Below are 11,322 nucleotides of genomic sequence, written 5' to 3' on the forward strand. Positions count from 1 at the left end.
GTGTAACAGAAATTGCAAGATGCCTACCCAATATCCATTTGAAACTTCCACTGCGGAAAAGAACCCCAATATTATCTGGGGCAGCAATGTGCCAAGCTGAGACTATACTTCCCAGTCTTCCTTGCAACGGGGTGTATCCCTGTGAATAAGTTCCAGACGATATAAGAGGAAAATGTCGGTGGAACTTAAAAAATGTTTAAAAGGCAGACATCTGGAAAAGCTCTATAAAATATGTGTGTGTTCTGCTTACCCTCCCTCTTGCTGTGTGGAATGAAGATGTGATGGCTAGAGCACCTGCAACTCCTCTTGGACACGAGGCAGCCTTGGAGGTGGAATCCAAGTGCTAAGGATGGCAAAGCAGAAAGATGGAAAGTGTGCGGGGAAGAACTAAATGTCCCCATTGTTTAAGAGGTTGAGATTCCTATTAGTAGCAGCTATTGTAATTCCTAACTTAGACACCTGGGCACAGAGATTAAATTATTTGTCCTCGATGTCATAGCTAGTCAGTATAAGAGGCAGAATCCAACCTCAGACAGACGATAAAAGTCCCCAGTCTTATAAAAGCCCCTGAGCAGAGCTCAGCTTTGCTTTCTCCGCTGGCTCAGCTCAGCCAGGACGCCCGCTAAAACTTGGTGAACAGTTCCTTCAGAAACATACCCTAGTTTTCTCTCCAGGCCGTTGGCTAGGCTGGCTGAGATGCAGTTCCTTGGGCCCAGGTGAGGTCAGAGAGGTGTTGGAGCAACATGACTCATCGTCTGAAGTATGCCAGGGTCACATCCGCCAAGGACAGTCCCATCGTTTCAGGGCTGAGAAAGCTGCCCTCAATCCTCCACAAGCCGACAGGCCTACTCAGATGCTCCTTTGACTCCCGCCAAACCTAGAGCACCCTCGCCCCTGTGTCAGCCTGCTATGAACTGAACTGTGTCCCCACTAAATTTCTATGTTGAAATCCTAACCCCTAATGTGACAGAGGGGCTACAAGGAGGTGATTAAGATTAAGTGAGGTCATAAGGGTGGGGTCCTGGCCCAGTAGAATTAGTGTCCTTATAAGAAGTGGAAGAAGTGGGGTGCCCGGGTGGCTCAGTGGGTTAAATCCTCTGCCTTCGGCTCAGGTCATGATTCCAGGGTCCTGGGATCCAGCCCCGCATGGGGCTCTCTGCTCAGTGGGGAGCCTGCCTCCCCCTCTCTCTCTCTGCCTGCCTCTCTGCCTACTTGTGATTTCTGTCTGTCAAATAAATAAATAAAATCTTAAAAAAAAAAAAGAAGAAGAAGAAGTAGAAGAAGTGACAGCAGAGGGCTTGTTTTCACTCTCTCTTTCCCTGCTCAGCCTCAGAGGAAAGACCATGTGAAGATGCCGTGAGAAGGTGGCCAGGTGGAAGCCTTCTGGGCCGTGGTTGCCTCCTGTCTGGTACTGTTCCCTATGCCTGAGATGGCCCTACATCCCTTCTGCCTGGAACATTTTCAGTCTATGTCTGTTGTCTTAGCACAACTATTATGAACATGCCTTCCCTTTCCACAGTTTGGACACATCCTCTACCTCTCTGCGGCAGTTTGCAAGGCAAAGGCTCCTTGCCCACACCTTGGCAAATGCTGCTAGTTAATCACAGAGGCCAAGACAGTTGTTAGACCTCTGTGTGGAGTTACCCAAGGCAGCTTTAGTTGTTCATGGGAGTGTGGTGGGGGGGGGGGAAGGTTTAAAAAATATATTGCATTTAGCAATCATTAAGAAGTTAAAGATAAAGGTAAAAATTTTGCTGTCTTTGATATGTTAATATCCTTCATATATAAAAGGCATTCAGAACTCAATAAGAAAAGAGAAAGAGAGAGAGAGAAAAAAAAAGAAAAAACACTCCATAGAAAAATTGGCTGAGGGGTGCCTGGGTGACTCAGTGGGTTAAGCCTCTGCCTTCCGATCAGGTCATGATCCCAGGGTCCTGGATTGAGCCCCGCATCAGGCTCTCTGCTCAGCGGGGAGCCTGCTTCCCCCTCTCTCTCTCTGTCTGCCTCTCTGCCTACTTGTGATCTCTGTCTGTCAAATAAATAAATAAAATCTTAAAAAAGAAAAGGAAAGAAATAAAAAAGAAAAATTGGCCAAATGATGCAAACAATTCATTAGAGAAATACATACAGAAAAAAGGTATTAGCTTGACAGATGGTCAAATCAATGGAAATTCTGATAAATTCAAATAGCTGTAAGAAGCTGGAAAAAGTCAACTCTGAAAGGATTATACTACATGTGTTGCACAGGTGGGGAAAGGGTACTGTCAGGCCCTGTTGGTGGGAGTTTCAATTGGGACATTTGTAACATTATGTAGCAATAGCTTTTACATTGCGCATATGCTTTGATCATGTCTCCCACATTTAGCAATTTGCCAAAGAAATAAGTAGGACATCTAACAAGATTTGTTTCAAGGCTGTTCTTAATTGTGAGAGATAGAAAAATCCCACAATGTCCAACAGGAGGGGATTCAGTGGAATTCATATAGCTCATTTATGAAATAAAATAAAGCCCACTTGTGTAAAATACACATTCACATGAAAGGATGTTTAAGAATGACAAGCAGTGTTTTAAAAATCCCTAGAAATCAGGGGCGCCTGGGTGGCTCAGTCATTAAGCGTCTGCCTTCGGCTCAGGTCATGATCCCAGGGTCCTGGGCAAGGCCCCGCATCTGGCTCTCTGCTCAGCGGGAAGCCTGCTTCTCCCTCTCCCACTTCTCCTGCTTGGGTTCCCTCTCTCGCTGTGTCTCTCTGTCAAATAAATAAATGAAGTCTTAAAAACAAAAATCTCTAGAAATCAGAGAAAGGGATGTGTATCACCCCACACACATCTGAGGTTGTAAGGCAGAATGCTCATAATGGTTATTCCTGGGGGGGCTTACTTGCCTTATTTACGTGTGCTTCCTTTTTTATTTTTATTTTAAAAATATTTTATTTATTTATTTGTCAGAGAGCGAGAGAGAGCACAAGCAGGGGGAGTGTCAAGCAGGGAGCCCGATGTGGGGCTCCATCCCAGGACCGTGGGATCATGACCTGAGAGGAAGGGAGACACTTAACCAACTGAGCCACCCAGGCTCTCCTGTGCTTCCGTTTCTAAGCTTGTCTCTGCCACACACATCTTCTCCAGTTATGAGGCGGTGGCATGGGGACAGTGGTTAACGTCACAGGTGTTGGAGCCAACTGTCTAACTTTGTTGCAGCCAAATGCTCCACCCCTGAACTAGACCCCCTCCAATGTCCAGCTCAGAATCCAGCCCTTAGGACCTGTAGGAAAATTCCACCACCTCTGCGAGCCTCAGTTTTCTCGTCTCTGAGATGACATCTAAGATTGGTGCTATTGTTCACCAGGTGCTTGGCATACAGTGAACATTCGGGGAACACGGGCTCTCATGGTTTTGACAGAGGAACCCATAAAGGGATAAAAGTCCATTTTTCTTTAAATTATGCATTCCTGCCCTAACTTAGGTCGCTGGAGGCAGTTCGTGAGGCTCAGATCTGCTCTGATTTAGGGACAGGTTTCTCAAGTGAATTTTAAGCTCATTGGTCGGGAGTTTTATTTGTGTCAGAGTCAGTTTTCCCCTGGGCCAAATTATAAGGAGTTGCCTGAGAAGAGGAGCCTGATGAACCAGGCAAGCTGTCCTGGGCAGCAACAGCGGGGGCCACCGTCCTTCAGACCCGCTGAGTGGCTGGCCCACGGTCCCAGGTGATCCCCGTGGTGCTCACAGGTCATCCCCGGCTGACTTCTGCCTGTGTTCCCCTTCCCACTTGGAGGCTGGGGCTGCTCTGTCATTGCCACCTTGGTGGGGACCTCAGTGTCCAGTTTGGGTTTCCCTGAAGAGCTACACCCACAAGACCTTGGTGTATACAGCAGGGTTTCGAGTCTTCATAGACACATCTTACCTCCATTTTGTCCCTCTCGGGAGCAAAACCTCGGCCACCTCTCTCCACCCAGCCCCTCCGGCCAACTTCCTAATTCCCTTGCTTACTCTCGTGCCAACCTCCAAGCTCAGCTCTGGCTTCCCTGGGTGTACCTGGGAATGATGCCCAGGTTCAGGGAGTCTGATGCAACACCTCTACGGTCCCCATCTCCTCCCAGCCCCCTGGAATTGTGCAGGGAACAGATCTTTTATAATTTTTATAAGAACTGCCTGCTTACCTGCACCCCAGTGTTCATAGCAGCAACGTCCACAATAGCCAGACTGTGGGAGGAACCAGACTTCAACCGATGAATGGATAAAGAAGATGTGGTTCATATATACGATGGGCTCTGACTCAGCCGTCAGAAAGGATGAATGCCTGCCGTTTATACTGACGTGGATGGAACTGGAGGGGATTATGCTAAGGGAAATAAGTCAGTCAGAGAAAGACAATTATCATACGGTTTCACTCATATGCGGAATAGAAGAAATAGCACAGAGGGTCATGGGGGAAGGGAGGGAAAACCGAATGGGAAGAAATCAGAGAGGGAGACAAACCATGAGAGACTCTTGACTCTGGGAAACAAACCAAGGGTTGCCGGAAGGTGAGGGGGGGATGGGGTAACTGGGTGATGGGCATTAAGGAGGGCACATGATGTGAGGAGCACTGGGTGTTACACACAACTGATGAATTATTGAACACTGCATCTGAACTCAATGATGTACTATATGTTGTCTAATTGAATTTAAGTTAAAAAAAGAATTGCCCGCTAAAACAATACTATTTTAGATATAGTAGTTTCCAGGAAATATTATTAAAATCAATTTTACCTTTTCTTTTGGCTCTTTTGTAACGTGGCCACAAGAAGTTTTAAAATTACATCTGGTTCACTTATGTTCTTATTGGACGGCACAGCCTGAGGGTGCCTGAGAGCCAGTTTGGAGCCTGCCCTGATCTGCAGGCTGTCTTGTTCGTTCTCTAAAGGGCCCCAGTAAACTGCAAATATCTTGACCATTTGCATCAGGTCCTGGCTTGGCCAGGAGGTTGACAGCCTGCGGTTTGGGGGATGAAGAGAGGCAGGGATACCGCCAAAAAGACACCTTTTGCCTCCCTACGCTCTGCCTTCCCAGACACTCCAGCCAGGACCCTTGCACCCAAAGTTCCCCCACAATTGGTGTTGGGCCAGGAGCCCCAGGGTCTGCTGAGCAGGTGGGGAGTCTCTCACTGAAGGCTCAGGGGCACTGTCCCAGGGGAAGGTCCAGGAGGAAGCTGCTCCCAGTGATACTTCAGGGAGTAGAGGGTGAAAGCCGCACCCAGAGGGGCCAGGAGCAGGTGCCGGAAGCAGGAAGTAGCACCCGGGACCAGGGTCTGGGGAGTGAGTGAGGCTAGAGGCCACGGGCACCCAAGGTGGGGGAAGGAGGGGCCCTGGGCTCCTCAGCTTAGCATCCCTCAAAGAAGACTCCTCACCATGCCCCGGTTGGCCTGTCAGGGTTTGCTGGCTGGAAGGATGTTTTGGTCGAAGTTCTGTGTCACTGAAGCTCAGGGTACAGATCTGTGAAATTGCAGGGACCTCTGGTAATGTCACTCATTGGGACTCTCAAGCTACAGAAGATTTGATTACATATAGGAGCATGTCTAGGTCCCTCAGGAAGACCGTTCTAGACTTAAGCAGACTTACAGCTGATGCATCCCATATGTACATAGTGGGTGTTCATTACCGGGTTGTAAACATCTTGTTGACCCCGTGCTTAGAACCCGGAAGGGGCTCAATGAAACACTTATTTACCTGGTTAGAATATGTTTGTCATGTCTCTAAACATTTCGGCATTATTTCCAGCCTCAAATCCTTTCAGGAAAAAGTACTGCTGTATCGGTCAGGATTTAACCAAGAAACCACTCAGAATACTTATATTGGAGGGACCTGCATGCCAGGATTGGGGTCACGGGTGATGGATAAGCAAATGGGGGGCATTAGAACCCAGAGATTAGCCACAATGGGGAGGGGTGGTCACCATCCCTCTAGGCTGGGGCCAGAGGAAGGAGGTGGGGTCATGAGAGTCCAGGGAACCATCCGAGGCTTCAGTAGGAGCTGGAACCCCAGAGGAGACAGAAATGCTGTGGGGTTACCTTGTGAGGCAGGACCGAAGGGAGGGGGCATGTTCAGGCCTCTCACCTGCTTGGGCTCTGCAAACTATGCCGCCACCTCCCATTGGCTGAGCCAGCAGGAAGTGGGCTAGCCTGTGAGCCTGGGAGTACAGCCCAGGGGCAGACTTGCTGCTGCTGCCTACAAAGCAAAATGAGAGAAGGCAAGGAATGGCTTGGGGTAGGCTGGCCCAAGACCAGTACCACCTCCAACTGTCCTGATACCTTTGAAAGGGCACTGTTACTGCAGGAATTGAACAGCCTGCCTGTCACAGGCTGAATTGTGTCTCCCATTAAATTCGTACGTTGAGGTCCCAAACCCTAATGGCTCAGCATGTGACCATCTTTGGATATAAGGTCTTTAAAAAGGTGATTCGGTTGAAAGGAGGTCATTAAGGTGAATCCTAATCCAACCTGACCTGTGTACTTATAAGAAGAGGAAATTTGGACACACAGAGAAAGATGTGTACACAAAGGAAAGACCATGTGAGGTCACACACACACACACACACACACACAAAGTCAGCCATCTACAAGCCAAAGAGAGAAGTCAGGAGAAACCAGTCCTGCTGACAACTTGATCTCAGAGTTTCAGCTTCCAGAACTAGGAGGAGATAAATCTGCTGTTCAAGCCATCCTGTGTGGGGTGTTTGTCATGTCAGCATGGGTGGACTAAAATTGCCCAAGATTCCATGTTGCCGGAGGAGTCAGAATTTAGCACATATCTATCCTCAGAGGGCAGGGAACTGACTTCTTCACTGGCAGCAGGACAAAGATGCCACCCAGATATCCAGAGTCACACCTCCTCCTCCCCCAGACTCATCCTTGCTGGGAGGAATGACAGACTGGTGTGTGGGGGCAGCTATTGGTAACTATGGACGCAGCTAAGTGTCCTACATTGCACAGGAATGCCCCCCAACACACCAAAAAAAGAATTATCCAGCTGAAAATGTTAAAAGTGCCAGGCCTAGAAACCTGCCCTACAGTAGCACTCCATGTCTACAAGTCAACTGTGGGCTTACAACATCCAAGCAGGCTTAGGGTCTTTTACACTTCAACGTGAACATAGATAATCATCAATTAGCAGACACCTGAAGAAAGTCTCTGACATGAATGATAGCGATCAGAGTATGCAGAGGAAATGCAACTTGGGTAAAACATTACAGGGAGAAGAATATTAGAGGAATATATATATGTATTTTAAAGATTTTATTTATTTATTTGACAGAGAGAGATAACAAGTAGGCAGAGAGGCAGGCAGAGAGAGAGGAGAAAGCAGGCTCTCCACGGAGCAGAGAGCCCGATGTGGGGCTCGATCCCAGGACCCTGGGATCATGACCCGAGCAGATGGCAGAGGCTTTAACCCACTGAGCCACCCAGGTGCCCCAAATTGCATTACTTTAAAAACAAAACAAAACATTTAAATTGTTCGTTGTTCGGGAATTTATTTTTGTATACAGTATAAAATAGGGTCGGGCTCCATAGTCTTCCAGTTGGATGGCCAGCTGTGCCAGATCCGTTTGTGAAACAGCTCACCCATGTCCCACTGAGCTGAAATTCTGTCTTTTGTGAGCATTAAAGTCATACACACAATGGGATCTATTTGGCAAATTTTTGGTAATATGAACTTTCAAACATCATGACTTAACTTGGAACACATGAGTTTCCCACCCTCCCTCTCTGCCTCTTGAAAGGGTGGCTGGTATGTGACTGGTGACAGTCTGGAGAAGGTCAGATGGGAGGCCTGTGACTATCTTCCTGAGTCACCCATGCTTTTCTTTTTGTACAGCCTGATGCAAGTCCCTGGCCCTGAAGCAGGCCCAACACCAGTCCGGGCAATGAATGGCCCACTGATGAATAGGCCATTCACACGTTCAAGTGGGTCACGCTCCAGCTTCCTTGCAATACCCCCGGGGTAGCCACCTCTGGGCACCAGTGTTAGAGCATAGATGTTGGGTCTTGCCCACCCCACCCACACCCAGAGTGAAATGCACCAGTGTTCACCCGGCAGCAATGGTAGCCAGCCCCAAATTCTTCCACTCTCATAACCGTCCCCTGAGACTGTTGTTACGAGGTGCTCTTACTGGGATCTCCATGTTACAAGATGAGGCAACTGAGACCGGAAGGATGGAGTCCCCTGGCTGGCCCACCCAGCAGCAGAGCTGGACATCTAACTGCAGACCCCCAGCCACTAACCCCATGCTGGGTCTGTCCATTCACTAGAGTGTGGAGATACACAGACAGCACGGGTATGTTTGTCCCGCGTGCTCCAAGAAGACTCAGGCCCAATCTGAGCTTGGGTCAGGCTGCCCCGTGACAAAAGGAGGGGCAGCAGGGTCACAGAGCTCTGAAGAAGGCCCTGTATGGGTTTCTCGTGTCTGCATTGTGGATGAAAAGCGGGAGGGGTCAAAACAAGGGTGACCAGCCTGCCCCACAACCAAGCTCAGCTCAGGCCGGCATCAGGTGAGATAGGAGACAGTGGCCCCAGATATCCTGGCTCTGAAGTGGCCAGTTGCAACTAAAAGTAAGGGGCTGGGTGGCTCAGATGGTTAAGTGTCTGCCTTCAGCTCAGGTTACGATCCCAGGGTCCTGGGATCGAGCCCCATGTTGGGCTCCCTGCTTCTCTCTCTCTTCCCTGCTCATGCTCTCTCTCTCTCGCAGATAAACAAATTTTAAAAATCTAAAAAAGAAGTAAATGTTAAGCCTTGTTTACTGGTACAGAGAGCTCCTCCCTCCATGCCCCCCCGTTCCTCCCATCCTCTCTACCCTGACCTCAGCTCCTTTTAGGAAAAAGGTGAGTGTTCTGGGAAACTTCAGGGAGGGGAGGGAGCAATTCTTATGGCTCTGTTAGACAGAAGTGCCCACCTGACCACCCTACCTGGTCCTGTGGGTGATGGAGGTGCTATATTCACCTATGGGAGTTCGGAGTTTTCTGCATTAAGGAACATGCCCTGCCCTGGTGTGGGCCTCCCGAACATCTGAAATTTAACTGGTGCTGGATGTGCCATCCCTTGCCAGACTGCTCTGCCCACGATCTGATGACTCTTCCTTTTCACCCTTGTCCATTGTCAACAGCCGATGATCACCCAGCGAAGGCACGTCTCTGTAGTAGAGGGTTAACTCACTAGGCCTGGCTTGTCCAAACTCGACATAGCCCAAAGGTCTTCAGAAATGGCCCTTGACCAGCTCCTGGGGGATAACCTCCAAGTCTTTGAATACCCTGCCTGAAGAGTGTCATTGATTACCTGGGGCCTTGAGCCACACCACGTATTTGATGCTAACAATGGAATTTACAGTGGGGAGCTTGGGTCACGCTGTATCAGTCTGACCTAAGGTCAGTCACATGGACATCCCGTGCCTACATAACTGGCCCCGGATAAAACCCCCAGACACCGTGGTCAAGGTGAACTTCCTGTTCCATGTGGTTTTTGTTTTTTTATTCTGTTTATTTTTAAGTAATTTCTGCACCCAGCACTGGCCTCAGACTCACAACCCCAAGATCAAGAGTCCCGTGCTCTACAGACTGTGCCAGCCAGGTGCCCCCCTCCTTTGCACATGTTGCCCATGTCCTTGCTAGGAGAATTCAGCGCTCTGCATGTGATCCCACTGGGTAAGGACAATAGGAAGTTTGCACCTGGTTTCTCCTGGACTCTGCCTTACGCGCCTTTTCATTTGTTGATGCTGATCTATGTCCTTTCGCTGTAAAAACCTGTAGCCATTGGGGCACCTGGGTGGCTCAGTGGGTTAAAGCCTCTGCCTTCGGCTCAGGTCATGATCCCAGGGTCCTGGGATCCAGCCCCGCATAGGGCTCTCCGCTCAGCAGGGAGCCTGCTTCCCGCCCCCCACCCCCGCCTGCCTCTCTGCCTACTTCTGATCTCTGTCAAATAAATAAATAAATAAAATCTTTAAAAAAAAAAAAAAAAAAACCTGTAGCCATGAATATAACAGCTTCTCTGAGTTCTGTGGGTCATTCTAGCAAATCATTGCCACTGAAGGTGGTCACGGGAATACCCTGCCACAACCCCCCCACATTAACTACCCCTGCTCTGGAGGTCTTCCTTAGCCATTCATTCTGTGGGGTGGAAAAATGTCATCTGACTGGTGGTGTCGACAAACAAGACACATAAGACAAGAGGCCTGAAGTAGTAATCCTTGCAAAAAGAAGGACTAGACTGAATTATTCCAACAGCCGGGAACTGGAGGTCCATGTCAACCTGTGTCGAGACTGATGGAGGTTTCACTTGGATTATTGATAACAACTGTAAGCAAATTTTCTTTTCAGGAACACCATGCCTTGGAATCTTCCTTCTGGTGGGGAAGGCAGGAATTACCTTCTTCCTCCTTCCAAAACACTAGACCTTTGTACCCTAGAGGTGTTCATAAGACACCTCAGATATTTAAGGGAACATGACCAGTAGACTAGGTAGCTCTCCAATGACTTTGGAGATCTTTCCAAAATGAGATGACCCTTGGTTACTCGGGTTAGTTTCCAAGAGGGGTAACTGATTCCCTATTTTGGGACAGCCTGTAGGCAGTTTTTTCTGCAAGGGCGAGTCATCCAATAAAAAGGGAGAGTACAAAATTTGTCCCTGACTTTAGCTGAAAGCTATCAGTGATGCCACCTTAGCTCTAAAAGTGTTCAGTCCCAACATTCATGCCTGGCATGGTTCGAAGTGATGGGCACCTTCTCGCTGAATTTGCACAAAGGTCCTCATGTCCACACCTACAACCTAGATCCATTTTATTTTAAATTTATTTTTAATTGCTTATTTATTTATTTATTTATTTATTTATTTTGAGAGAGAGAGAGCCCATGTGTGTCAGCTGGGGAGAGAGGGGGCAGAGGGAGAGGAAGAGAGAGCATATCAAGCAGACTCCCCACCCAGTGTGAATCCCAGTGTGGGGCTCAATCTCACAACCCTGAGATCATGACCTGAGCCAAAACCAAGAGTCAGATGCTCAACTGGCTGAGACCCCCAGGCACCCCCACCGAGATCAATTTTTAAAGAAATCATCCCTCCTTCGTCACATGTGACAGTGCCCTTTTTTTTTTTCTTCTATCCTGTGCTTTTCCATTTTGTAGGATGCTAGCTGTGACCCACTGAGCTGATTTCATGACCCAGAGCTGGACATGTCTGCAATCACATGGAATACATTGCATTTGGCTAAAAGCCCTTTGAGAACCAGGTCCCCTGGGATTAGCCCTGGGCCCAGCACACAGTAAGTGCTCACCAAAGGTCTGAAGACCTAGTGAGTGAGGAGGAAG

Source organism: Martes martes (assembly GCF_963455335.1).
Source record: "Martes martes genome assembly, chromosome: 7".
In the NCBI taxonomy this organism is placed as follows: Eukaryota; Metazoa; Chordata; class Mammalia; order Carnivora; family Mustelidae; genus Martes; species Martes martes.